Source organism: Anolis sagrei, chromosome 2, assembly GCF_037176765.1.
Source record: "Anolis sagrei isolate rAnoSag1 chromosome 2, rAnoSag1.mat, whole genome shotgun sequence".
NCBI lineage: Eukaryota > Metazoa > Chordata > Lepidosauria > Squamata > Dactyloidae > Anolis > Anolis sagrei.
Genome location: NC_090022.1, coordinates 192,684,525 through 192,699,690, shown reverse-complemented (window position 1 = coordinate 192,699,690; position 15,166 = coordinate 192,684,525). Strand labels below are relative to the sequence as shown.

At 42.8% G+C, this 15,166-nt stretch overlaps 1 protein-coding gene across 1 annotated transcript in view; it reads right to left on the bottom strand.

Moving 5' to 3' along the window:
• Nucleotides 1-14,500, bottom strand: part of ARAF (A-Raf proto-oncogene, serine/threonine kinase) — a 37,858-nt gene extending 23,358 nt beyond the window's left edge. The window contains exon 1 of the mRNA XM_060762796.2: nucleotides 14,437-14,500. The gene's annotated coding sequence lies outside the window, so the exon portion shown is untranslated. The remainder of the gene's footprint in view (nucleotides 1-14,436) is intronic.
• Between the last annotated feature and the right edge of the window lie 666 nt (nucleotides 14,501-15,166).

The window sequence follows — 15,166 nt, the reverse complement described above, 5'->3', positions numbered from 1 at the left end:
GATAACTGAACTCTTGCTATTTTTCACTCTGCTTCTCTTTGCCAAGGTCACCCGGGGCTATACAGGTGCTGGACCAGCGGCCTGATGCTGCAATAGACAAGATTACGGCAATAAACTGAAATTCAATCCCACTTAAGATGGAGGTGAACTGGGGGCTCCCAAGTCCATGACTTGCCCTAGATGGGACTATAAATACACAGCAAGGGAAAGACTGGAAACACTCATTGATCTATCTCTGAGTCTACAGCCCACTTTTGATGGTTTCATTAGTTTTATAGCCTTTTCTGTACAGGAATAACCTGGCCATTTTTGAATAGACTACTGTAATGCAGTTTATTTAAGGGCTGCCCTTGAAGAATACTCAAAAGCTAGTACAATGTTCTTTTAGTTGGCAGGCAGTGTGGTGCAGTGGTTAGAATGTCTACACTGTGCATCTACACTGTAGAATTCATTCAGTTTAATACCACTTTTATGGCCATGGCGAATTACAGTGGAACCATGGGAGTTGTCGTATCTTCTAGTGAGGGTGAGGAGGAAGTTGGACGGACAGTGGAGTTCAGTAGTGCTTAGTAGCTTCCTCAACTGAGCTTGGAAGAAGAGCCACTACTTCTCAGCCTGCAGAGCAAGAACAAGGAAATGTTCCAGCTTTTTTGTGACGGGAAAGGGCTCAGGTTTGTAGATCCACCAGATTAGCTGAAAAACGAGCTATCAATAGGCAACATCTGAGAACCTTGAATAAAGGTTTCTCGGGGGTTTCTTCTTGTTGCTGGCAGCAATGTCTGTGTTTGGAGCTGTGGACTCAGAACTGTTGGTAATTTTTGGAATTTGCGAATTTCGGACTATCTTTTGGACTTTCGCATTTGGATTTTGGATTGACCTTGGACTTTGTTTATCTTTGGAAATCAGCATTTGGATCTTGGAACGAATTACCAACTTACTTCGGCTATTCTCTTCAATTTGTATCTTGGCTTCATGACAGAAGCTGAGGTTTACAAGGTCTTTAGCCTGCCGAAGAGTGCTGCACCTCACCAAACTATAAATGCCAGGATTCTATAGAATTGAGCCACGGCTGTTAGAGTGATGTCAAACTGCATTAATTCTATAGTTTAGGTTTAATGTGGGACATATAAGGCTAAGTCTGTGCTGAGCCTTGAAACTCACTTGGTGACATTCAGACAGCTATATGTACTTTCTCTTTGCCACCTAACCTACCTTCTACAATGAGAAAAAAGCAGGGAGCAGGAGAATCATACACCCTCTTCTATACTGATCTGGAGGTAAGACAAATGAAGCCTTCATTAACTTCATGCCTTGAAGATGTTTTGGATTAAAGTCCCCAGAATTCAACGGACATTTCAGGTGGACTGTGAAATGCAAAGGCCTAGACTTCTGCAAGCAGAAGGGTCAGGGACATACTGAAATTTGTCGTCAAATGTTTTTATGGCTGGAATCACTCTGAGGATGCCTGCCATAGATGTGGGCAAAATGTCAGGAGAAAATGCTTCTGGAACACAGTCATACAGACTGGAAAACTCATAGCAACCCAGAAGGCATTTGATAATGTTTAGACAGTAACCAGAACTGATTGCCAATCACTTAGCACTTTGTATCTACATTATTTGCATTCAGCTGGGCTGCTATATTGATTGCATGGATCTTTTAACTGATTCTGTTTTAATAGAGGTTGTTTAATCCTATTAATATACCTGGTTTATGTAATTTTTTTTATTTTTTCCTGTTGATGTATTTTATTGTATGTATTATGTGTTTTATGTATAGCATCTGTGTGTGCTATTTTGCAAGCCGCCCTGAGTCCATATGGGAGATGGTGGCGAGGTATAAATAAAGAATTATTATTATTATTATTATTATTATTATTATTATTATTCTACTGATATTGATTGGTTTATCTGTGCTGCATAGCTTGCTGATAGGGTTTGCCCTTCTAGAAATAAGAGACTAACCAAACAGAAACCCTTGTAGCTGGATATATCTTTATTTATTTTCTCATAAATTAATCAATCAATCCTTATTAATCCCATTAATTAATTAATTAATTCAATACTAGCACTCAAGACTAGTAGTGCTAGTCTTGAGGGGAGGAACATCTTAGCTTTTCTTATCTTGAAATAAAAGGATGCCACATTGGACAGATGGTTCAAATCTGCGGAGAGCAAGTTGAGCTCCCTCTGTCAGCTCCATCTCCCCATGTGGGGAAATGAGAGAAGCCTCCCACAAGGATGTTAAAACATCAAATATCTGGGCATCCCCTGGGCAACGTCTTTGCAGACAGCCAATTCTCTCACACCAGTTTTTCATGTCACTCCTGACACAAAAGAAACTTGAACTGATGACAAATCTGTACAATATTGTAGGGTTTGTTTGTTTGTTTGTTTTTTAGCACACCCTGCCCCCAACAAAAAGCAAGACAATGTATGCAGGCTTTGCAGATTTTTAAGTATTGACATCTGGAAAGAGGTTACACAAAAGAGCAGCCAAGAAATGGGGAAACTCCCTCTTACAATCTTCATCAATATTTTCCCACTAAAAAAAATCTGTATCATATATACTGGTATGTAAAAATTAGTTGCAACTCCATCACAAGAAACCATACAATACAACAAACTTTTGAGCTTCAAACCATTCTTAACATAGCCTTGTTTCTAAGGCAAACCAGTGAGACCCACTTCCAGGTTTATGGGTCACTCTCCACCTCCTTCAACAAATCAAAACCTCCCTACTCTCCTAAAAAATAATGCCTTCTTTAATTCATAAATGGCCTTTCCCAGCCTGATACATGCCCAATGTTTTGGACTGCACCTGTACCAATAAAGACTTGAAAACCATCTAAAGGTAGAGAGCTCCAAGTTGGGGACCAATGTCATAGCAAATACATTGAGACACCTGTCTATTGCAGTCTCTTTGAAAGACTCCCAAGTATGATAGAATAAGAAAAGTCTCCTTCACTATTGAGACATAAAACCGCATGCAATAAATTGATAGTACTTTAATTTTGTATAGTAATGATGTAGGGTTCTCACTCCCAGAAGATTGGAGCAGGCAGGAAGCCAAAGAATTTATGAGCTTCTCACTGCCAACCATGCATGCAGCACTTCAATACTTGACGGAGTGATGAGAAAATGGAGCAACAAATCACACAATTGGCTAGTAGTAGCCATCAGTGTACCTATTTCTCTCTTCGTAGCAGCTTCTGCATAATATTGCTTCAAACTGCAATAACTGCACCCTTTATTTTTTTTATTTATCTATTTATGTGCAGAGAGCGTTTGAGGATCATAGAATCAAAGAGTTGGAAGAGACCTCATGGGCCATTCTGTCCAACCCCCTGCCAAGAAGCGGGAATATTGCATTCAAAGCACCCCTGACTGATGGCCATCCAGCCTCTGTTTAAAAGCTTCCAAAGAAGGAGCCTCCACCACACTCTGGGGCAGAGAGTTCCACTGCTGAACGGCTCTCACAGTCAGGAAGTTCTTCCTCGTGTTCAGATGGAATCTCCTTTCTTGTAATTTGAAGCCATTGCTCCGCGCCCTAGTCTCCAGGGCAGCAGAAAACAAGCTTCCTCCCTCTTCCTTGTGACTTCCTCTCACATATTTATGCATAGCTATATCTCCTCTCAACCTTCTCTTCTTCAGGCTAAACATGCCCAGCTCTTTAAGCCGCTCATCATAGGGCTTGTTCTCCATCAGTAGGGATACCAAGGTGCCTGCTTATAAAGCTATTGTCCTTCCAAACTTGTTATATTCCTGCGAAACATGGACTGTCTATAGACGTTACACTCAACTCCTTGAACGATTCAATCAGTGTTGCCTCCGAAAAATCCTACAAATCTCTTGGGAAGACAGGCGGACAAACGTCAGCGTGCTGGAAGAAGCAAAGACCACCAGCACTGAAGTGATGCTCCTACACCATCAACTTCGCTGGACTGGCCATGTTGTCCGAATGCCCAATCACAGTCTCCTAAAGCAGTTAATATACTCCGAACACAAGAACGGGAAATGGAATGTTGGTGGACAGGAAAAGAGATTTAAAAATGTAGCACAGACAGAGAACTGGGAAGCCCTGACCCTTTAATGCGCTAACTGGAGGTCAGCTGTGACCAGCAGTGCTGCAGAATTTAAAGTAGTTTTTTGGAGTCGTTTTTTCTTGCCTTCTCCTGAAGTTAAGACAGTAGAATATGACCAAGGTCACTTAGTGGGTTTCCATGGCCATTTGGCAACTCAAGCATCATTTAAGGGAGATGTTGAAAAGCCGAAATGTGTCCTGAGGAGGGTGACTAAAATGATCAAGGGTCTGGAGAACAAGCCCTATGAGGAGTGGCTTAAAGAGCTGGGCATATTTAGTTTGAAGAAGAGAAGGAAGAGAGGAGACATGTTAGCCATGTATAAATATGTGAGGGGAAGTCATAGGGAGGAGCGAGCAAGCTTCTTTTCTGCTGCCCTGGAGATTACGACGTGGAACAATGGCTTCAAACTACAGGAAAGGAGATCCTACCTGAACATTAGGAAGAACTTCCTGGCTGTGAGAGCTGTTCAGCAGCGGAACTCTCTGACCCGGAGTGTGGCGGAGGCTCCTTCTTTGAAGGTTTTTAAACAGGGGTTGGATGGCCATCTGTCGGGGGTGCTTTGAATGTGATTTTCCTGCTTCTTGGAAGGGGGTTGGACTGGATTCTCTAAGCCCTGACTTCCCTTGTCCAACATTCAAACAACCACATCACGAGGGCTCTTGGGACTACTGATAGGGTTGATAGAATAGACTCGAGAGCTCCAATGTCACTATCAGCTTCTGCTGACTGGATGGTGGCCTGCAAACCAACTTTGTGGTCGCTTCACTCTTCGACTTTCCCAGCTCTGGGTGTTGGGCTGAGTTTTGTCTCTAAAGCACTAGCTTTAGAATGTTATCAAGGCAAAGAAAGTGTGGGTGGGGGGTTGTTGTTGTCGAATTGTTCACTAATAGACCCCAGAGGCTAGAGTGGGAGGCACGTTCTCCAGAAGCTGTTTTATTGAAGGGAACAAATTAGCACTGCCATCACTCAGGCACCCATTAATCACAGGTATCGATAACATCCTACTGCTACCCTGTCAGCACTAAAATAGAAACGCTGAGACAAGTTTGCCACTGGAAATGGTAATTGTGAAAAATGCCGTGAATTGGGGAGTGCAGTAGCTATGATTAAGCTGAGATGGACTCCCACGATGCTGAAAAGCCAGAGATGGGGGCGTCCCAGGATTACGTTGCAACCCCTCACCAATTTTACTGAAGACTTAAAGTCACCCCCGCCTTTCTATATCAAGAACCACCAAAGCAGATCACGATCAAGATTGAAAGACAAAATTAGTCTGTCTGACCGCAGGAAAAAAAAAGTTGCCCAGAAGCTATTGATAGAGATCATCTTCTGCTCATTCAGAGCAGGATCTTATGCTTAGCACAGAAACAAAGTTGCAATTGGAAGGAAAGGAACAGCTTTACTTGGAACCAAGTATGCAATCTATACCAGAACCGTGGAATAGTAATCTGCCAATTTATACCAATTCTGTCTCCAACTTAAAGACAAAAACGTGTAATATGAATTCCTATGTTGCCTATTTATATTCATAGACATTTACAAAAAGCTTTAAAAGTTTTCATCAAATGCATACATTTTATGTAATACTAGCTATATCCGCCACGCATTGCTGTGGCCAACCTTCCCTTTTTCGCTCCTTCTTTCACTCCCTCCTTCCTTCCTTCCTGTCTTCTCTTCTTCCTTTCTTCTCTATCTCTTTCCTTCCTTTCCCCTTTTTCTTTCTCTTCTGCTGTCTCTCTCTCCTTCCCTCCCTCTTTCTCTACATCTTCCCCCTTCCTTCGCTCCCTCTTTCCTTCCTTCTTTCCCTTTTTTCTTTTCTTCTCTCCTTCCTTCCTTTTCTAACTTTCCTTCCTTCCCCCTTTTTCTTTCCCTCCATCTTTCTCTCCTTTCTTTCTTCTCTACCTCTTTCCTTCCTTCCTTCTCTCTTTGCTTCCATGCTTCCTTCTCCCTTTCCTTCTTTCTTTCCCTCCCTCTTTCTTCCCTTTCTTTCTTTCTTTCTTTTTTTCTCTCCCCTTCTCTCCCTCTTTCTTCCCTTTTTTCTGTATTGTTATTTATCTTTTCGACATTTAGCTTTAGAGGGCTTTTTAAGTCAATGTTCAATTCCATCGTTGTTGGGGATTCAGAATGCTCTTTGATTGTAAGTGAACAATAAATTCCAGCAACTACAACTCCCAAAAAACAATTATTATTTTTTGTGAAGTACATACATTGGGTTGTTAGGTGTATTGTGTCCAAATTTGGTGTCAATTCCCCCAGTGGTTTTTGAGTTATGTTAATCCCACAAACGAACATTACATTTTTATTTCTAGAGATGTTGCCTGGGGCAAAGAACAAACTACCCCATACACTCAAGTAAAGTAAAGGTAAAGGTTATCTCTTGACATTGAGTATAATTGAGTCCAACTCTAAGGAGTGGTGCTCATTTCCATTTCTAAGCCGAAGAGCCGGCGTTGTCCATAGATGCCTCCAAGGTCATGTGAGCACTGTTACCTTTCCGCCAGAGTGGTACCTATTGATCTACTCACATTTGCATGTTTTCAAACTGTAGGTTGGCAGAAGCTGGGGCTAACAGCGAGAGCTCACACCACTCCCCAGATTCGAACCGCCAATTTTTTGGTCAGCAAGTTCAGCAGCTCAGCAGTTTAACCTGCTGCGCTACCGGGGGCTCCGTAAATGTTATATTAACTGAGCAAAATTCTCAGTGAATATAAACTCACCGAGAATTATCTTCCCAGTGATCCAGTATCTTAGAATTAGTTTCAGCCTGTGATGTGAACAAGGTGCCTGAAACAGTCTGTCCCACAAAACACAAGCATGGCTGTTGGTCATTGTGACAGATAAAGTAACATTATGTAACATGGTTTTTGTTCCTGTCATTTCCTATTTGGCTCTATCATAAAAACATGGAAATGTTAATTAAACTGCTAAAACTTTATTTTTGTGGCACATCCTGCAGCATATTTTGCTTTAGTTTTTCAATGAATATCTCATACAGTCTCAACCAATTCAATGTAGTTTGTGCCAGCCACAAAAACAATATTTCTGGTTTATAACAACTACTTTCAAAGTAAGAACGGCACAATTAAACAGGAAATAAAACTTTCAATCCAGGAACAAACAAAAAAAATCAAATTCCATTACATATTGTAATGCAGAGGACCCAGGAGGTAGTAAATGTCCCATTCTCTTAAGTGACTTCTATCTCAAAGGAAGCTGCATTTTCCCCTCTTCCAAAGAGGATCGCCCCACAACCAGAGATCCATGAGAAAAACTGCCTCATTGCTAATAAACTCCTTTCAACCTTAGACATCTGGCGGCTGGGCAATCTGAGATAGGTCTGGTAGGGAAATAATTGTCTGGATGCATTTTTCAGGCCAAGATGTGGCATCTAGGGTGCATCTACACTGTAGAATCAATGCAGTTTGACACCACTTGAAACTGCCATTGCTCAATGCCATGAAACTATGGGAGTTGTTGTTTTACAACGTGTTTCATCTTCTCTACCAAATAGGGGCTGATGCCTCACCGAACTACAACTCCCACAATTCCATTTATTTATTCCATAGCATTGAGCCACGGCAGCTCAAGTGGTGTGGAACTGCATTAATTTACCTTATGGGTTGTGCAATGAAATCGTTCCTCATTCCTGGAGCCTTCTCCTTATAAGCTACTCTTCCCTATCTGCCAGTGTTTTTAATATTTTCTGTAATTTTATCCATGCATCTGGCTCTGCCTAGTGAAATTTCCTGTGTTTTTAATGCTTGATTTTATTTTGTTGTGTTGTATATTATTTCGATTTTGCATTTTATGTATTTTGCTTGTTTTATTGTGTTTGTGTTATAGCTTGTATTGTATGGATGGGCATGGCCTCATGTAAGCCGCACCAAGTCCCCCTGGGGGAGATGGAGCAGGGTATAAATAAAGCATTATTATTATTATTATTATTATTATTATTATTATTATTATTATTGTTGTTGTTAATTCTACAGTGTGGATGCATTCTTAGTTGCCGTGACTGATAACACACTTTAGGAGAACCTCTTAGATCTCTCAAGGGCTTTAGATAGCATTGATCACAGGCAAGCTCTGAAAGAAGGGACTGTGTTGATGGTTCTAGGGAGAGGTTTTTTTGGGGAGGGATGCTTGTTTCAGCCCCATAGTGATCAAGCTGTGGGTCGTCACAGGGATCTGTTCTAGCCATTCTGTTCTAATCCCTGCTGTTCTGTACCCATATGAAGCTGCTGGATGAGGTCATTGGGAGTTTTGGGTGCCATCGGTATACTGATGACGCTCAGCATTTCTTTCCCCTTGTTGTCAGCCCTAGCTGGGACTATGCAGGTGCTGGACCAGTGCCTAGATGAGGTAATGAACTGGATGAGGGCCAATAAGCTGAAGCTGCATCCCAGTAAGTTGGAAGATCTATGGACTGACAGTTTTTAATTCTGGATACTGTGTAAACAGCTTTTCCTGAATGGGTTAGCACCCTCACCTCCAAATTCACCTCTGCCACCAAAAGTTATGGAGCTGAAGCCAGGATTTGGAGGTGAAACCAGGATCTATCTTCTGTCTTGCAGAAGACAGATTGAGCAGAACATCCTCCATGTTCACCCCCATGTCCCCTCTCTGCAGCTTATCAAACCAGGGTCCCTTCTGCTGTTTATCATATGTCACTAGCAAGAGTGCCTAGAGTCAACTTAAACTGGTCTACCAGCGATGTCCTTTCCTGGTCAAAAATAATCTAGATCCTGGATTTCATTGGTGACTTCCCATCTGGACTACTGCAACACCGGATGTAGGGCTGTCCTTAAAGGTCACATGGAAAATGCAGCAGACACTTGACTGGGACATCACACAGAAATCATAAAATGCATTTCTTAATAAAATACATATATATTTATTTCTTACCCACTTTCCCGTGTGGATCGGGGGGGAGGAGCAACAACAAATAACACAACACGTAGAATCAGTTTTTAAAAACCAATATACATCCAATACATACAGGCTGAGTATCCCTTATAAGCTTGGGACCAGAAGTGGTTTGGATTTTGGAATTTTTATTTTTAGATTTGGAATACGCATATTTGCATATTTTGACATAACAAGGTATCTTGGGGATGGGACTGAAGCATAAATACAACATTAATGTTTCATATATAAAAGGTAAACGTTTCCCCTGACATTAAGTGTAGTTGTGTCTGACTGTGTCCATTTCTAAGCTAGCATTGTCCATAGACATCTCCAAGGTCAATTGGCCAGCATGACTGCATGCAGCACTGTTACCTTCCCGCAGAAGTGATACCTATTGATCTACACATATTTGCATGTTTTTGAACTGTTGTGTTGGCAGAAGCTGGGGCTGACAGCGGGAGCTCACCCCACTCCCCAGATTCAAACTGCTGACGTTTTGATCAGCAAGTTCAGCAGCTCAGTGGTTTAACTCACCGCGCCACCGAGGGCTCATATATACCTTGCGCATATTACCTGAAGCTAATTTTATCCAATATTTGAAATAATTTTACGGCTGAAACAAAGGTAACATCCTGAAGCAAAGGTGTAAGTATCTCAGCCACTGATGTGAACGATTTTTGGGTGTTTAGGAATTCCAATGAGCGATGCTTAACCTGCATGAAAATCCATCAATAAATAGTTTAAAAACCAACTTCCAAATTAATCCGCCGGACGAGATCGCTGACATTAGCTCAGACCGCATGTTCAGGTGATGGATCCCTGTTGGACAGGTCATTTTGCATTGTGTGGATGGCCAAAGAACATCTCCTCTGGGTAATACTCAATCTGGATTTGATTGACCAAAGTAGGCATTTCCCAGAAGGTCTGAACATATGGGGTAGATAATATGGGAGAAGGCAATCCTATTGATAACCCAGACGCAAACCATGTAAGGATTTAAGGAGTTTATTTATTTATTTCGGACATTTGTGTCCCGTCCTATCTCGAACTCCGCAGAGGGACTCAGGGCGGCTAATAACCGGCAAACCATGGTGCCCACAACCAAAAGCATAAATATACAATTTTAATAAAAACAATATAAAAACAGTATAAAAACATTCAAACAGCCGTCAATGTAAGTCATAGTCCTAAAAACAGCCTAAAAACAGCCTGAAGTTCTGAATTCAAAGTGCTGATGATGCTTTAGGGTACTGTACATCTATATTGTAGAGTATGATACCACTTTAACAGGAGCCTCCGATGGCACAATGGGTTAAACAATTGTGCCAGCTGAACCGCTGACCAAAAGGTTGGTGGTTCAAATCTGGGAGCGGGGTGAGCTCCCATCTGTCAGCTCCAGCTTCCCATGGGGGGACATGAGAGAGGCCTCCCACAGGATGGTAAAACATCCGGGCGTCCCCTGGGCAACGTCCTTGCAGACAGACAGTTCTCTCACACCAGAAGCGACTTGCAGTTTCTCAAGTCGCTCCTGACATGGGAAAAAAAAAACACTTCAAAGCCATGGGTCAATGCTATGGAATCATCGGAATTGTAGTTTTACAAAGTCTTTATCCTTCTGTGCTAGAGCTCTGGTGCCTCACCCAAACGTCAAAACTCAGGATTCCATAGCATTGAGCCACAGCAGTTAAAATGGTATCAAAATGTATTACTTCTACAATGTAGGTGCACCCTTAGACATCTTGGGACCTTGATGGCTAAAGGATATATTCTCCCCTCATATGGCTTGCCGGGCATCAGCAAGTGATGATCCACCAGTGGGGAAATGCATAGCGGAAGAGTGGGAATGAGGCTAATAGGTACCACTGCTGGTTTCCTTCTGGAGCCCAATAAAAATATTGCTCTTTATTCAAGATACTGGGGTCCAACTGCATTCATGGATCCAGCCTCTGTTTAAAAGTCTCCAATGTTAAAACTGTGTACAGCGGGCCCTTGCTGTCCTCTGGTGTTTGATTCCATAAATACCAAAATCCATGGAGGCGTGACAGCTTTATACACAATCAGTTGTAAAGTGGTATCTGTTATATAAAATAGCAAAACCAATTCTTGCTTTTGGGAATGTTGAAAAATAGTTTAAACAAGTGGATGGTTGATGTCGTGGATACAGAATCCATCGATGTAAGGGGCCAACCCTACACTAGTATGTGAGATGGGTGCATCTACAATGTAGAAGGAACAGGTGCATCTACATTGCAGAATGAATGCAATTTGACACCACTTGAACTGCCATGGCTCTATACTGTGAATTCATGGGAGTTGAAGTTTAGTTAGCCTCCTCTGTCAAAGAGTGCTGGTGCCTCAAGCTAAGTCTGAAATAGCTTGAAAGCACACAACAACAACAACAACAACAATCCTATCTCATCAGCCAAAAGGAGGCCCACACTTCCCATTGAAATACTAATACATTTATATTTGTTAAAACTGTTCTTCATTTTAATTATTCTATTGTTTTAAAGTGTTTTTTGCACTACAAATAAGATATGTGCAGTGTGCATAGGAATTCATTTATTTTTCCAAATTATAATCTGGCCCTCCAACAGTTTGAGGGACTGTGACCTGGCCCCCTGTTTAAAAAGTTTGAGGACCCCTGGGTTAAACCCTTGTGTTGTTGAACTGCTGACCTGAAGGTTGCCAGTTCAAATCCGCAATTCGGGGTGAGCTCCCTTCTGTCAGCTCCAGTTCCTGCTAACCTAGCAGTTCGAAAACATGCAAATGTGAGAATTGGCAGGAAAAGTCAAAGAGATGCTTCAAAAAAATTTCCTTGTCTTGAAAATAGAGAAAGCACCTCCTCAGTGCCAGAGATAAGCAGTGGCTCCAGAAGCCGGAAATGAAAGAAGCCTCTGCCTGTTTGTGTGTCTCACTGTATATGACTGTAAAGGCATTGAATGTTTGCCTATATATGCTGTAATCTGCTCTGAGTTCCCTAGGGTGGAATATAAATTAAGTATATTTAAAAATGTATTACAGCTCCTGTGATTCCACAGCACTTTTTTTTTTGTGTCAGGAGCGACTTGAGAAACTGCAAGTTGCTTCTGGTGTGAGAGAATTGGTCGTCTGCAAGGACATTGCCCAGGGGACACCAGATTGTTTTGATGTTTTGTCATCCTTTGTGGGAAGCCGGAGCTGACAGAGGGAGCTCATCTGCGCTCTTCCCGGATTTAAACCTGCAACCTGTCGGTCTTCAGTCCTGCCGGCACAAGGGTTTAACCCATTGCGCCACCGGGGACTCCATTCCATAGCACTGAGCCAACGCAGTTCAAGTGGTGCCAAACTGCATGAATTCTACAGTGTAGACGGAGCCAATGAGGACTTATGGGTGCCTAAATGAAATAAGTGCTGGCCTCTATCAGGGAGAGCATTCCACATTTGGGGTGCCACGACTCAGAAGACCCCATCCCATATCTGAACACTGCATATTAATCTTATTTATGGGACACTGAGAAGCTATTTGGGACTTTACAAGTCATCGCGACCACTTTGAATCCAGATTGGAAATTTGTATTTTGGCAGCCAGTGCTATTTGTTTAAGATTGGCATGACGTGCTGTCGATATGGCCTTCTAGTCAGCAATCAAGTTCCTACACTCTGCAGTTTCTGAGTGTACTTCAAGGGCAGCCCCACACAGAGCCCATTGCAGTAGTCTGCTCAAATATTATTCATTTTTATTGTAAACGGCCTTGTAATCCCATGATATAAGGCAAAGGTAAAGGTTTTCCCCTGACATTAAGTCCAGTCGTGTCTGTCTCAGGGGGTTGGTGCTCATCTCTATTTCTAATCTGAAAAGCCGACGTTGTCCTTAGACACCTCCAAGGTCATGTGGCCGGCATGACTGTATAGCGCGCCATTACCTTCTCACGGGAGCAGTACCTATTGATTTAGTCACACTTGCATGTTTTCGAACTGCTCAGTTGGCAGAAGCTGGAGCTGACAGGTGGGAGCCCACCCCACTCCTTGGATTCGAACCTGCGACCTTTCAATCTGCAAGTTCAACAGCTCAGTGATTTAACCCACTGCGCCACTGGGGGGCTCCTTGATCTAAGGTACACTGTAAATATTTATTTATTATTTATTTATTGAAGCATTTTATTATTTACTAGCCGCCCCCTGCCACGTACTGCTGTGGCCCACTCTGTGTATATGTGTTGTGTGTGTGTGTATGTGTATATATATTTGTGTAGATGTGTGTTTGCGTATATATATATATGTTGTTATGCACATGCATTGTATTGTATATTTTGTTTTTTGGCTGTGTTTTTCAATGTTTTTATGAGTGATGGTCACTTGTTGGCCTCAAATGTGTATTGTGTCCAAATTTGGTGTCAAATCATCCAGTGGTTTTTGAGTTATGTTAATCCTATGAATGAAGATTACAATTTTATTTATATAGTGTATCTTGATATAAGGTAATAGCATTCATCAATTAATAAATAAGACACAAATAAATGTATCTATAGAGTGACTAAGAATGATCAACAGAGACTGATCTAAAGACATAAGGATGCTTCTTCAGGTGTAAAATTAATGCAGTTTGATCCCACTTTAACTGCCACACCCCCATGCTATGGAATCCTGGGATTTGTAGCTTGTGAAGGCCCCAGAGCTCTTTAACAGGGAGACCTTGTAAAACTACAATGCCCAGGATGCCATTGCCTTGAGCCTGGGCAGTTCAAGTGATATCAAACTGCATTAATTCTACGTGTGACCAAAGCAGCCCCCTATCATCCTTCACTATAGGACAAGTTGGCTGGGGCTGATGGGAACTGCAGTCCGGCAATCCCTGAGCATCTACACTACAGATTTAACGCAGTTTGGCCTCCCTTGGAACTATCAGGACTGGGTGATGCAGAACACTGGGAGTTGTAGTTTGACAGAGAAGTGTCCAATATTGCAATAAAACTATAACTCCCACTGCATTCAGCAGTGAAAGCGGTGTCACACTGGATTCATTCTACAGTGTAGATGCAACCTTCCAGGGAGATGAAGCCCAATACAGCTGGAGAGACAAAGGTTGGGGATGATGGGAGGTGCAGTCTATGCCTTTGCCTGGGGATAGGGGTCTCAATTCGGGAAGGAGGAGGAGGAAGAGGAGGAGAAGTCCACGCCTCTCCCCTCCTGCAACTTAAACCAGAGCCGCGGGCGAAATCCGGGCCAGTCTGACCGCATTCCCAGTCCGGAATGACGTCTGGAAGCGACTCTAAACGCCCCCCCCCCCCTTTAAAAAGAAGGTGTGGGTTCCCAAGCCCGAAAAGCGCATTGAAGTGGCTGAGGAGCCGGGCAGGAAGATACCAAGAGAGCAGGAAAATAGGGGGGTCAGTCCGGGAAGGGGAGGAGGGGCCGAACGAGACCATCGGAATGTGGGAAAAGCCAAGGAAAGGGAGACTTCCTACCTCTCGCCCAGAGACAGCCACCATCTTGTGCGAGCGTTCGAAAGGGGGCGGGGCGCCGGGCGTTGACGTCACAATAAGGGGGCGGGGCGCTTTTAGGGGAGAGGAAGGGATTAACCCTTTAATTCCCAAACACAATTATTCAGCTCTCATTTACAAAGAATCAACTGGACATTCAAATGGAGTCCCTTTCAGCTCAATGTTGGGGCCACGAAAAAAATTGGCAACAGTCAAAGGTTTCTGAACGCCACCCATTTACACAGATCTGTTAGCAACAACCTGGAATGCATGCAGTTTTGCAAAAAACTTTAAGCTCCACTTCACTTGCAAATATATTATGGTTACTGCAATCCCTGGTGTCCACTTTTGGGGATTGGATTGGAATGCCTATATTGAGTTTTTCCAGTCTGCAATCCATTATTTTCCTTTCCCTATTTGCTGATAGATTTTAGTCAGGACTAGATTAGATCTCTCCCTGTATCAGTTGCCAAACAAATATGTAAACATCCTGCGGCTCCTCCATGATACATGATGGCAACAGTCTTGGGCAGCAATGGCTCCCAAAGTGACCCATTTAAGGTGGAATTGATGCAGAGCATCTACCCCCCCCCCCAAGTATTTGTAGTTCGCCAAGGGCCGGACAATGGATTCTGCTGCTTCCTGACCCAGCACACATAACTGGGTTCCTGTTTCCCTTCTGTGAATTCTCTGGCTTGTGCACTGGACCCTGGCC